We start from the raw sequence: 10,883 nt of genomic DNA on the forward strand, positions 1-10,883 counted from the left end.
GCAGAACAGACTCCCCCGAACAGTGTGGCATTTACAAAAACCGGAGGGAAGTTTTATGGGGAAAGTGAAGTCACTTCAATTGTAAAAAATGCAACAAGAGAACATTTTATTCATATGGAATCTTGTGCTTCTGGGTCTCGATGTTCCACCGCATGAGTTTTCTGGTGTTTTAGAAGGTTTCCTTTATGGACAAAAGACTTTCCGTACACTGAACAAGAAAAGGGGCGCTCGCCCGTGTGAATTCTGTGGTGTTTAAGAAGGTCCCCATTCTGGATGAAACTTTTCCCGCACTCTGAACATTTGAAAGGGCTGTCGCCTGTGTGACTTCTTTGGTGCGCAATAAATTTTCCTTTTCTAGAATAAGATTTGCCACAATCGGCACAAGAAAAAGGGCCCACACCTGTGTGACTTCTTATGTGTAGGACAAGTTTTGCTTTAACAGGAAAACGCTTCCCGCACTCTGAACATGAGAAAGGATACTCGCGTGTGTGAATTCTCTGGTGGATAACAAGTGTGCTTTTCTCAGTGAAACTTTTTCCACACTCCGAGCATGAAAAAGGACGCTCACCTGTGTGAATTCTCTGGTGTTTAAGAAGGTCTCCTTTATTCCTGAAACATTTGCCGCACTCTGAGCACGGAAAAGGGCGCTCGCCCGTGTGAATCCTTTGGTGTCTATGAAGGTTGCCTTTGTGGATAAAAGATTTTCCGCACTCTGAGCATGAAAAAGTATGCTCACCCCTGTGAATTTTCTCGTGTCCAAGAAGGTTTCCCTTGTGGATAAAAGTTTTCCCACACTCTGAACATGAGAACGGACGCTCACCTGTGTGACCTTTTAGGTGTTTCAGTAGTATTCTTTTTGTCGTGAAACGTTTTCCACACTCTGTACATGAATGTGGGCGTTCAACTGTGTGACTTCTCTTGTGTATAATAAGATCTGTTTTTTCAGCAAAAGTTTTCGCACACACCGAACATGACAATGAATGCTGTACTGCGTGACCTCCCTCGTGGCTGAAAGATCCCTTAGAATTAGATGGATCCGGAATACTAGTAATGGGATTTACGTCGGTAGAATATTGTACGATGTGGTAATCCTTTGCATTACAATCTGAAGATAAAGTAAGATGTCCCTCCGAGGTATTCCAGACATAGCGACCACCTGGTGGAGAACAAGAAATATTCATCATTCAGGTGTCATATATGTTGTTCTGGAACTAAAGAGCGTGTCAGAGCTCCGGATGGAACTAACCACCTGAGGAACGGAGATGGACCTTCATATGGTGTACAGTATCTCCTCCTCATTTGTTGGTCACATGACGTTATATTGAGGAATGGAGATGGACCTTCATATGGTGTACAGTGTCTCCTCCTCATTTGTTGGTCACATGACGTTATATTGGGGAATGGAGATGGACCTTCATATGGTGTACAGTATCTCCTCCTCATTTGTTGGGGACATGATGTTATATTGGGGAATGGAGATGGACTTTTCATATGGTGTACAGTATCTCCTCCTCATTTGTTGGTGACATTTTGTTCACTGGGGACATGAGAAGTCACTTGGATTTCCAAGAACAGTCCTGAACAAGGGGAAAAGAAGACCTTGAAAAGGCCACCTCGTCCACATAACAGAACTTGGTGATTGTGGTAACTAACGACCAGGTAGAATCTCTCCACTAACATGCAGAAGCCTGAAGTTGAACAGTCTAAGGTGTTCCTATTCTACTTGAGTGAGCAGTGACAGGGAAGCAAGACACCTGATCCTTAACTGAATATCCCTGAGAGGTTTCCTGGCAAACCCATTATGCAAAAGCTGCATTGGGAGGAAGAGAGCCCGGTGAGGACCTCTTGAAAGTAAAAGCAGAGTCAATGGGGTGAGAAGAACATCATCCATGAGAGGGTCATCGTTTGTGAGCCTAAGATTATAGTGTGACAACCTGAGGTTCATATGTGGAGTTCTCCAAGCAGAGATGTCTTGCTGAAGAGTCTGTGTTTCTATGACGGCTTAGAAAGTCTGCTATCCAGCTGTCCGGCGTTAAAATGTAGACCGCCGACAGAGCAGAAGCATGACATACTATGAAGTGCATTACGTGAGCCACTGAGGACACTAAGCTAAACTGGTGCTGACTAGATGGAGATGTCCTTCAGAAGGGTTCAGGCCTTCTGCTTTCCAACTGTCTGAACACCTAGTGACCGAGCTTACACCGAGTGGCCTGCAGTGTCCCCCACTGAAAGTTAGGGGAAATGTAACACGGTCTTCTACAGGAACATGTTCTAGCTGACTCAGCATATCACTGGAACGCTGAATCTTAATGTTTCTAGACATGAAATATGTAAATGCCTGGTAATATTTGTAGACAATTACATTGTGGAATGCTGGAAGTCATCTCGTTGCCTTTCCGAAGAAATTATTATATGCTTGATTAAGAAAACTCGGCCAAGCGGTTTCCTGATTTCACCGGGGTCAACCACTGCCGTACGATGAACACGATGGACAGTTGTCTTTTTTCAACCAATTTAAAATGAGCATGTGACCTGGACTCTGCATTTAGTGTTTATGACTTACTTGTGCTCATACGTAGAGAAGATTCCTTTTGTTTACTCTTCATATTCATCTCCTCCATAGACTTCTGAGCTCCACCCACCGACGTCTCCTCTTCTTCCTCCTCCATAGACTGCTGAGCCCCACCCACTAAAGTCTCTTCTTCTTCCTTCTCTATAGACTTCTGAGCTCCACTCACCAACGTCTCTTCTTCTTCCTCTTTATTCTCAATTGTGAGGTTTGTGAGCTCCACGGCCTACATGGCAAAAGGATCAAATAAAACAATACTGAAAAGTCTTTACCAACAATGAGATTACACGAAAGAAGTCATCTCCGAGCTGAAAGTCCCATCTACCTGATCATGGTGGGGGATGGTGAGATCTTCCTGTGTGGAATCCCGGGAATACAGAGGACGGGGACATGTCTCTGGTGGGTTCCTCTTACTGGATCCATCTGTAGGAAACACACACACTGACTGAATACATTGTTTCTATGTGTGTATCAGATGATGGGGGATGTAGGCGGAGCCTCCGTACTGCTCTCTCCTCTTACCCGGTGATGTGAGGGGCGGCTCATTCTCCATCACTACGTCCTTGTAGAGATCCCGGTGTCCTTCTAGATACTCCCACTCCTCCATGGAGAGATAGACAGAGACATCCTGACACCTTATAGGAACCTGACACACACAATGATACAGTCACCACCCAGACACGCCCCTCGTCTGTTCCTGGATCATGTCCCAGAATTCCCGGCACCGCTCACCTCTCCCGTCAGCAGCTCCATCATCTTCTTGGTGACTTCTAGAATCTTCTTGGCTCTGTGTTCCTCTGTTGTCAGGCGGTGAGGTGGAGGCTCTGAGATGGGTGATGTCTTGTTAAGGGACCTGTTGGGTGTTATTGGCTCACCAGATGTTTTCTTCACTACTTTACAATCCTGAGTAGAGAAAGAAACAATCATCATCACAGACTTCCCAGAATCCTCCTCACCTGTCTGGTCTGCTGTCTTTCTATATTACAGACATAAGATGACATGTGACCCCCCCAAAATCCCTCTCACCTCTCCAGTCAGCAGGTATATGATCTCCATGGTCAGGTTTATTATAGTCTCAGTCATGTGACTCCGATCCTTCTCCATCTTCCCCGAAGTGGTCATGTGATTCCTACAGGACACTCCCCCCTGCGGACAGATAATACATTGATAATGATCCAGAATATTGTGGGATGAATGATGTCCGCTCCGCGCTCCTCCATAGACAAGAGACCTCAGACTGCTATTTATGATCTATTACAGGTCTTCTTCTCAACACTCGTACTGACAATAAACCAGAGGGCGGCTTCATACCACAACTCCAACACCAACCTTGTATCTTAGGTTTGGTTTGGCTGGAGAAGAGTTCGATCCTCACGTATGATGGAGGACATGTAGACATGACATTGTTCTGTGTGCACATTGGCCGGGAATGTCTCCATATCCTGACACCTTATAGGAACCTGACACACACAATGATACAGTCACCACCCAGACACGCCCCTCGTCTGTTCCTGGATCATGTCCCAGAATTCCCGGCACCGCTCACCTATACAGTCACCACCCAGACACGCCCCTCGTCTGTTCCTGGATCATGTCCCAGAATTCCCGGCACCGCTCACCTCTCCCGTCAGCAGCTCCATCATCTTCTTGGTGACTTCTAGAATCTTCTTGGCTCTGTGTTCCTCTGTTGTCAGGCGGTGAGGTGGAGGCTCTGAGATGGGTGATGTCTTGTTAAGGGACCTGTTGGGTGTTATTGGCTCACCAGATGTTTTCTTCACTACTTTACAATCCTGAGTAGAGAAAGAAACAATCATCATCACAGACTTCCCAGAATCCTCCTCACCTGTCTGGTCTGCTGTCTTTCTATATTACAGACATAAGATGACATGTGACCCCCCCAAAATCCCTCTCACCTCTCCAGTCAGCAGGTATATGATCTCCATGGTCAGGTTTATTATAGTCTCAGTCATGTGACTCCGATCCTTCTCCATCTTCCCCGAAGTGGTCATGTGATTCCTACAGGACACTCCCCCCTGCGGACAGATAATACATTGATAATGATCCAGAATATTGTGGGATGAATGATGTCCGCTCGGCGCTCCTCCATAGACAGGAGACCTCAGACTGCTATTTATGATCTATTACAGGTCTTCTTCTCAACACTCGTACTGACAATAAACCAGAGGGCGGCTTCATACCACAACTCCAACACCAACCTTGTATCTTAGGTTTGGTTTGGCTGGAGAAGAGTTCGATCCTCACGTATGATGGAGGACATGTAGACATGACATTGTTCTGTGTGCACATTGGCCGGGAATGTCTCCATTGTGATGCTGCCTGGATGAGAACTTGTACTGTACATCAGTCTTCCTCCTCTCCATATCCTCCTCCAGAGAAGACCTGGTGTCCATTATAGAGGAGAGCCAACAACCCAGAGACAGCTTCATGGAAGTTGGATAAATGGTTCTATATTTAGGATATATTTGATCTATAAATGGCGGCTCTGGATGGACAGTTGGATAAATGGCTCTATATTTAGGATGTATCCGGTCTATAAATGGCGGCCCTGGATGGACAGTTGTATAAATGGCTCTATATTTAGGATGTATCCGGTCTATAAATGGCGGCTCTGGATGGACGGTTGGATAAATGGCTCAATATTTAGGATGTATCCGGTCTATAAATGGCGGCTCTGGATGGACAGTTGGATAAATGGCTCTATATTTAGGGTGTATCCGGTCTATAAATGGCGGCTCTGGATGGACAGTTGGATAAATGGCTCAATATTTAGGATGTATCCGGTCTATAAATGGCGGCTCTGGATGGACAGTTGGATAAATGGTTCTATATTTAGGGTGTATCCGGTCTATAAATGGCGGCTCTGGATGGACAGTTGGATAAATGGCTCTATATTTAGGGTGTATCCGGTCTATAAATGGCGGCTCTGGATGGACAGTTGGATAAATGGCTCTATATTTAGGATGTATCCGGTCTATAAATGGCGGCTCTGGATGGACAGTTGGATAAATGGCTCTATATTTAGGATGTGTCCGGTCTACTGAATGTAAATATAAAATAATATCTTATCACCTCCTCTGCTGCCAGTTCCTGCAATTTTCCCTCTATGCTTTTTCCATACTCAGCTTTTACCCAGATTTTCCTTTTGTTGACGTACATCACTTCCTCTCTTTAACTACATCACTTCCTCTCTTTACCTACATCACTTCCTGTCTGTGAATTTAACCATGTTGTGGAAATTGCAGACACTGCCTTCTATGTTGTGTTTCATCAAATTGCCCACAGCCTCACACATGCAAATTATACATCTGGTAAATCCCAAACAATATAAAGAATGAAAAAATGTTTATTAGTTATAATTAATAAGTGTTTTTAGTTTTACATACTTATAAATATTTAAGTCAAATATAAACATTTATAAAAACAAAGACCATCACCAATGGAGGACTCTCTATGAACTGAGCTCATTCCCATCACCAACGGATGACTCTCTATGAACTGAGCTCATTCCCATCACCAATGGATGACTCTCTATGAACTGAGCTCATTCCCATCACCAATGGAGGACTCTCTATGAACTGAGCTCATTCCCATCAGCAATGGATGACTCTCTATGAACTGAGCTCATTCCCATCACCAATGGAGGACTCTCAATGAACTGAGCTCATTCCTATCACCAATGGAGGACTCTCTATGCACCGAGCTCATTCCCATCACCAATGGAGGACTCTCTATGATCTGAGCTCATTCCTATCACCAATGGAGGACTCTCTATGCACCGAGCTCATTCCCATCACCAATGGAGGACTCTCTATGATCTGAGCTCATTCCTATCACCAATGGAGGACTCTCTATGCACCGAGCTCATTCCCATCACCAATGGAGGACTCTCTATGATCTGAGCTCATTCCTATCACCAATGGAGGACTCTCTATGCACCGAGCTCATTCCCATCACCAATGGAGGACTCTCTATGATCTGAGCTCATTCCTATCACCAATGGAGGACTCTCTATGCACCGAGCTCATTCCCATCACCAATGGAGGACTCTCTATGATCTGAGCTCATTCCTATCACCAATGGAGGACTCTCTATGCACCGAGCTCATTCCCATCACCAATGGAGGACTCTCTATGATCTGAGCTCATTCCTATCACCAATGGAGGACTCTCTATGCACCGAGCTCATTCCCATCACCAATGGAGGACTCTCTATGATCTGAGCTCATTCCTATCACCAATGGAGGACTCTCTATGCACCGAGCTCATTCCCATCACCAATGGAGGACTCTCTATGATCTGAGCTCATTCCTATCACCAATGGAGGACTCTCTATGCACCGAGCTCATTCCCATCACCAATGGAGGACTCTCTATGATCTGAGCTCATTCCTATCACCAATGGAGGACTCTCTATGCACCGAGCTCATTCCCATCACCAATGGAGGACTCTCTATGATCTGAGCTCATTCCTATCACCAATGGAGGACTCTCTATGCACCGAGCTCATTCCCATCACCAATGGAGGACTCTCTATGATCTGAGCTCATTCCTATCACCAATGGAGGACTCTCTATGCACCGAGCTCATTCCCATCACCAATGGAGGACTCTCTATGATCTGAGCTCATTCCTATCACCAATGGAGGACTCTCTATGCACCGAGCTCATTCCCATCACCAATGGAGGACTCTCTATGATCTGAGCTCATTCCTATCACCAATGGAGGACTCTCTATGCACCGAGCTCATTCCCATCACCAATGGAGGACTCTCTATGATCTGAGCTCATTCCTATCACCAATGGAGGACTCTCTATGCACCGAGCTCATTCCCATCACCAATGGAGGACTCTCTATGATCTGAGCTCATTCCTATCACCAATGGAGGACTCTCTATGCACCGAGCTCATTCCCATCACCAATGGAGGACTCTCTATGATCTGAGCTCATTCCTATCACCAATGGAGGACTCTCTATGCACCGAGCTCATTCCCATCACCAATGGAGGACTCTCTATGATCTGAGCTCATTCCTATCACCAATGGAGGACTCTCTATGAACTGAGCTCATTCTGATCACCGATCATCTGAGAATTCTGGTCAACATTGAAGACAACATTGTAGTGTGGAAGTATTTTATTTACATTAGAAACCAGCAAAATTACATAACACACAAGAAAATTGGTCTTGAAATCTCATTACAAATTTGTACAACTGCCCATTGCTGACTTGTCCCATTTGGCCACGTATTACCCCAGTTTATGGTGCATTGGGACCACGTCAGAGCTTTTTGTTTTAAAGACCACGCTATTATTAGTTCATTCCTGCAGGCCCGAAACCATGAAGCCACTCCCCTAAAATACATTAGTTTTACCACGCCCCCAATGTTCCATGGCTCACATAGTGAACTGCTTAGGCCTATCTGCCCCTCCACCCACTCCGAAGACACATTTCCTGGTATGCCCTTTTCTCTTGAGTTCCCGAAGCACACATTGTGACGTGCTCCCTTCTTTGAGGAACGAGGCCAGCTCAATGGTGGAGGTGGTAGAGACTGGGACTGTAGCGGGAAAATCTCACCACTGAGAAGAACAAAGGAAAAAGCCAATGGCAGCTTCAGCTAATGCAGAACAGACTCCACACCAAACACTGAACTATCACTTGAGCCTGGGTATACCCCTTTAAGTTTTACTATGCAGTTGTTCTATGGACTACACAGTTCTAACGCTTGGAAGCCACCACTCATTTCTCAAGAGCATCAGGAGATGCCGAAGTAGATTTCTACAACTTTTCCCGCACTTTGACCATAAGGAGGAGTCCCACATGGTATTCATGTTTCACAGTATTTACAACACAAGAGTGTGACATTTACAATAACCCGAGGGAAGTTTTATGGGGAAAGTGAAGTCACTTCAATTGTAAAAAATGCAACAAGAGAACATTTATTCATACGGAATCTTGTGCTGCTGGGTCTCGATGTTCCGCCGCATGAGTTTTCTGGTGTTTTAGAAGGTTTCCTTTATGGACAAAACACTTTCCGCACACTGAACATGAGAAAGGGTGCTCGCCCGTGTGAATTCTGTGGTGTTTTAGAAGGTCTCCATTCTGGATGAAACTTTTCCCGCACTCTGAACATTTGAAAGGGCTGTCGCCTGTGTGACTTCTTTGGTGCGCAATAAGTTTTCCTTTTCTAGAATAACATTTGCCACATTCAGAACAAGAAAAAGGACCAACAGCCGTGTGACTTCTTATGTGTAGGACAAGTTTTGCTTTAACAGGAAAACGCTTCCCGCACTCTGAACATGAGAAAGGATAGTCATGTGTGTGAATTCTCTGGTGGGTAACAAGTGTGCTTTTCTCAGTGAAACTTTTCCCACACTCTGAGCATGAAAAAGGACGCTCACCTGTGTGAATTCTCTGGTGTTTAAGAAGGTCTCCTTTGCTCATGAAACATTTGCAGCACTCCGAGCACGGGAATGGGCGCTCGCCCGTGTGAATTCTTTGGTGTCTACGAAGGCTGTCTTTGTGGATAAAACATTTGGCGCACTCTGGACAAGAAAAAGGACGTTCACCCATGTGAATTCTCTCGTGCCTAAGGAGGTTTCCCTTTAAATTAAAACTTTTCCCACACTGTGAACACGAAAAAGGACGCTCACCCGTGTGACCTTTTAGGTGTTTCAGTAGTATTCTTTTTGTCATTAAACGTTTTCCACACTCTGGACATGAATAGGGACGTTCAGCTGTGTGACTTCTCTTGTGTATAAGAAGGTCTTTGTTTTCAGCAAAAGATTTCCCACACACCGAACATGACAATGAATGCTGTACTGCGTGATCTCCCTCGTTGTTCAAAGATCCCTTAGAATTAGATGGATCGGGATTATTAGTAGCGGGATTTACGTCTGGAGAATATTGTACGATGTGGTAATCTTCTGCATTACAATCTGAAGATAAAGAACGATGTCCCTCCGAGGTATTCCAGACATAGCGACCACCTGGTGGAGAACAAGAAACAGCCTGGGGTCCAGTGTTGTGGCGGAGCTCCATCCATATGTGCATTGCTGGTACAGCTGCCTTGCGGGCCCTGTAGAGGTGCCGGGGGCCAGAGTGTGATGTCACTCCGATGCAGGCACCAGTGCAAGGCACGCGAGGGAGCTGAAGGCAATGCACATATGGATGAAGCTCCCTCTCGGCCATGGCCCAATCCTACCCTACCCCACCTCAAGCTGACACTCGGCACCGGGTAGCATATTTTGAATGGCTGCTTGGCCCGAGAACTGACAATGCTGAGCTAGGGGGAGGCAGAGGAGCCTCATCTAGAAAAGTGGATGAACGATTGAACAAGGTGTCACGACCCACCAGTTGAGAACCAAGGGCCTATATTGTGATGCTGCCTGGATGAGAACTTGTAGTGTAGATCCGTCTTCTTCCTCCCCATATCCTCCTCCAGAGTAGACCTGACGTCCATTATAGAGGAGAGCCAACCCCGAGACAGCTTCATAGGAGATGGATAAATGGTTCTATATTTAGGATGTATCCGGTCTATAAATGGCGGCTCTGGATGGACGGTTGGATAAATGGCTCTATATTTAGGATGTATCCGGTCTATAAATGGCGGCTCTGGATGGACGGTTGGATAAATGGCTCTATATTTAGGATGTATCCGGTCTATAAATGGCGGCTCTGGATGGACAGTTGGATAAATGGCTCTATATTTAGGATGTATCTGGTCTATAAATGGCGGCTCTGGATGGACAGATGGATAAATGTTGGCGATAGAAGATGTCGCAGGGGGGTTACTGGTTGTAAACATAAAATAATATCTTATTACCTCCTCTGCTGCAAGTCACACCATTGTCTCCTCTCTACTTCTCAAATACTCACCTTTTATCCAGGACTTCCTGTTGATACCATACATCACTTCCTCTGTTTAACATACATCACTTCCTTTCTTCAGTTACATCACTTCCTGTTTGTGTAGTTCACCATCTAGTGGACATCACAAACATTGCATCCTATGTTATGTTTTATCAAATTTTCCACTCACACATTATACATAGGTCCTGAAACTTCCTCTTTTTACTGGAGAGTGAACATTTGTTTCCTGTATGTGATCAGTACAGAGAGAAGATCCCACATCTCAGTAATCAGCCCTGACCATCCGATCACAGCACAGACATACCACAGATTGTAACTTTCACTTCTGGAGGATTCTACCACCAGTAATGTATATAGAATGGAAGTACACGTAGCCTACATTAGAATCACACTACATTCTCTGACAGCTCTCCTCCACCATCCACAC

At 45.3% G+C, this 10,883-nt stretch overlaps 2 long non-coding RNA genes across 2 annotated transcripts; both read right to left on the reverse strand.

The window, feature by feature from the left end:
- Positions 1–3,195: 3,195 nt before the first annotated feature.
- Positions 3,196–3,607, reverse strand: LOC108803318. Its single transcript, XR_001942278.1, has 3 exons — positions 3,596–3,607; positions 3,302–3,472; positions 3,196–3,215 (listed from the first exon to the last, which is right to left on the reverse strand). It is a non-coding gene; the product is annotated as an uncharacterized LOC108803318 (long non-coding RNA).
- Positions 3,608–4,009: 402 nt separating this feature from the next.
- LOC108803316 lies at positions 4,010–4,494 on the reverse strand. The gene is made up of 3 exons (XR_001942277.1): positions 4,483–4,494; positions 4,189–4,359; positions 4,010–4,029 (listed from the first exon to the last, which is right to left on the reverse strand). It is a non-coding gene; the product is annotated as an uncharacterized LOC108803316 (long non-coding RNA).
- Positions 4,495–10,883: the final 6,389 nt, after the last annotated feature.

The sequence above is a fragment of the Nanorana parkeri genome, unplaced genomic scaffold (genome assembly GCF_000935625.1).
Source record: "Nanorana parkeri isolate BGI_ZX_2015 unplaced genomic scaffold, ASM93562v1 scaffold3597, whole genome shotgun sequence".
In the NCBI taxonomy this organism is placed as follows: domain Eukaryota; kingdom Metazoa; phylum Chordata; class Amphibia; order Anura; family Dicroglossidae; genus Nanorana; species Nanorana parkeri.